The sequence below is a fragment of the Calliopsis andreniformis genome, unplaced genomic scaffold, assembly GCF_051401765.1.
Source record: "Calliopsis andreniformis isolate RMS-2024a unplaced genomic scaffold, iyCalAndr_principal scaffold0001, whole genome shotgun sequence".
Classification (NCBI taxonomy): domain Eukaryota; kingdom Metazoa; phylum Arthropoda; class Insecta; order Hymenoptera; family Andrenidae; genus Calliopsis; species Calliopsis andreniformis.
Genome location: NW_027480422.1, coordinates 39,551,154 through 39,554,687, shown reverse-complemented (window position 1 = coordinate 39,554,687; position 3,534 = coordinate 39,551,154).

Below are 3,534 nucleotides of genomic sequence, written 5' to 3'. Positions count from 1 at the left end.
TTTACTACTATACTCTTTTTAAGATTCTCATCTTTAACATTCTTTGTGGTAGCATATGAAGCACATATTGCGATATCAATATCACAATGTGATAGATAATGTCCTCCACCTTGAGTGCTCTGATTAATTTTAGTTACCAAAATAGAAAGTCCTAAATCCAACTCTCTGGCTAATTTATGCAGATCTTCTTTACAGAAACATGCACCAGCTAAAGGAGTCAAAAGGACTTTATTGCTGGCACACCCTATTTCTACTAATCTAGATAAAGTCTCATGTACAAGTAAAGCAGATTGTTTCAATGATAGTATCATTGTATTCTCTGTATTATCAGGGTTTTCAGCCTTGAATTCTGCATTTTCCTGCTTATAAGTAGCAATAAAAACAAAGTGATCTGTATTCCTGACTTTAAATGTGAATTTCAAAACCTTATCACCAGTACCCTTCTTTACTTTCCTTGATTCAGGACCTACCTCATATATGACCTTAGAACAAAACTCTACACCTTTTGACTTGCCATCTAATCTTAGATCTTCCATATAGTCATCGCAGTGAGTTTTAAACTTAGTTCTTAAATCCCTAATATTGAAGTCCATCCTAGTATGCTTATCTAGGAACTCTTTAACTGTGATACCAATAATACAGTATTCTTTTGCCACAGCGTGAGCAATAAGTGAAGCAGGCTTGGAGCCACTAACATTGTAACTCATCAAATTTGCAGCAGTAGTCATATTGACTATTTATTCCAAAAAAACTTACGTAATTAAATATTGAATAATCAAATATATGTTGTAACTCAACTAAACTACCTTGAAACTGTTGTAACGCTAAAACTATTTCAGAACTACCATTAACTAAAGGTAAATTAATAACTGATTTATGATAACCTGAGAAATTAGTTTGATATGAAGAAGTATAAGTAAATTCAATGTCTTCTCTATGAACTATAGAAAGTTTAAACATAAAACCACAATTACAAATTATCCTATCTATTAAGAATTCTGCCTCCTCTCCTTTCTCAGCCACTATCTGTATTTTATCAGGTGTTTTATTCTCTACGGAATGCTTTCCGCGGAATCCTCCTGCGTCGAGCTGTTGAGAGCTCGAGGCAGGACGCCCTGATAACTTCGCCGTATCCGCCCTGCAAGTCGCTCCACTAATGGACCGATTGACCGCGTGGGCGCCAGGTACTTTCGTACCGATTTAGTAAAATCTCGCAACACTACGCGACACTTGCAGAACGGGCACGGCGGCTTTTCACGGCTAGCTCGTCGGAAGAGGACGGGTCGTGGTCCGGAAACGCAGGAAAAGCGGGCTACAGCGATAACAAAACTAAACTCAATTTGTCTCCCACAGATGTTTATTACAATTTCGGCACCGTGCAGACGGCACGGTGAAGGAAGACCACAGGTGGTCGGTGTTAACAGACACGTGTCCGACGCTTCGGCACACGCGGACTCGCCCGTCACAAATTTTGTCGCATTAGCACGATAATCAGACGCGAAAGCGTTATCGCGGTATTAAAGACGCCCTGGAGGAAAACCCGAGTCGCGCCTCGCACTACCGGCACTCCGTGCCCAAGAAAATTATACGACTAAAGTAATCAAGTGGCTTACCCTAATTTCGCTGATCGCTCCGCCGTTTCGACAACGAGTGACGATACCCGGCACGCGCGTATGCGACCCCCCTCGATTCGCGGCACGTCCCTCCCCCGCGCAAGTGCTACAGCCCCGCCGCGTACTCGCTCTGGCCCAGGCGCGTACATGAGGAGCCGAGGCCCCGCTCCTCTCCGGTGGCGTTCTGCATTTGTCCGCCAATGTGGAGACTCCCTCAGGACTTTCTGTGGTTCTGGCCGCCTGGGCGACGATCTCCGGGCTCGCCTACACCCTCGCCTTCCGTTTGAGCCTCCTTAGTAGGGCAGCGCCGCGGAACCATCTGTCTGGTGGTGATTTCCCTCTTCGGCCCTTTGGTCCACCGCGGCAAGTCCCTCAACTCCGAGGGTGGAGGGCCCTTGTAACATCCGGTGTCATTACTGCGCCTGAATCTGGAACTGCACGGCCAGGGGACGGGGACGGCCTCAGGGTCCCTCAGGTATCTTCTACGGCCCTGAAATGTCGTGCGCGCTCGGCACGGAGGCACCCGAAATTAGCAACTATTCTTAATACGCGACTTTTCCCCCAGGAGACGTCTCTCGGCAGGTGTTCGCAAGGGGGCCGTACGGTCCTGCCTCTAAATGATATTATCGACTGTGAAACCCGGGGACGGCGCTACGCGCAACGTCACAATATATATTAAATTTGTGTATGTATCTCGGTTGCGAATCACACAATTTGTAAAGCTTTATGCCAAATCTTGCTCGTTGTGTTCTAATAAATTGTATATAATGCAAACGACTTCTACATGATGTTAGTGACTCATCAATCGAAATGTTTTTACTTGGTACTGTGACGTTGCGCATAGTGCCGTCCCCGTTTTGGCGAATTTTACGAAGTTTGTGATAAGAAGGACCGTACGGCTCCCTTGTGGAATACATGCCGAGAGACACCTCCTGCAGGAAAACGTCGTGAATTTAGAATCGTCGCTAATTTCGGGTGCCTCCGTGCCGAGCGCGCACGACGTTGTTTCAGGTCCGTAAAGGACACCTGAGGGACCCCGAGGCCGTCCCCGTTCCCTGGCCGTGCAGTTTCCGAATCCAGGTGCCGTATCCACACCGGATGGCACAGAGGTCCTCCACCTTCGGAGTTAAGGGACTTGCTGCCTCCGCGGAGGACCAGAGAGCCAAAGGAAAATCTGCCAACAGCGAGCTAAGGGATGTTCCGGCGGTGCTGCCCTTCTACAACGGCTCAAGCGGAAGGCGAGGGTGGAGGCGAACGCGGAGATTGTTTCTCAGGCGGCAGGAGCCATAGGAAGTCCTGGGGAAGTCTCCACGATACCAAAGGAATACGGATGTAGCGTTTGCGCTGGAAAGGGACGTGTCGCGAATCGGGGGGGGGGGGGGGGGGGGGGGGGGGGGGAATGCGCCCGTGTCGAGCATCGCGTCGTCACTAATTGCCGACACGTTGCCGATACGACGAACGCCACAAGCGACCAGCGAAATTAGGCTGCAGAGACCAACTCAAATTAGACCGAATTGAGAATTTTCCTGGAACTGTGCACGTACTACAGGAAATTCGTAAAGAACTTTTCCCACATCGCAAAGCTCCTGCATTGCTTAACTGAGGATAGGCAACAATTCCAGTGGACGGGAGAGACACAAAGAGCCTTCGAAGAATTGAAGAGGCGAATGACTGAGTCCCCTGTTCTGGCGTACCCTGTGCCAGGAGCTGACTTCGTGCTGGATACGGACGCCTCCGCTATCGCCATTGGAGCGGTTCTCTCCCAGATACAGGAGGGACAGGAAAAGGTCATCGCCTATTTCTCTAAGACCCTTGGAAAACCAGAACGCAACTACTGCGTGACCAGAAGAGAGCTACTCGCAGTAGTGAAAGCGGTGGGGCACTTTCATTATTATTTGTACGGGCGGAGATTCCTACTAAG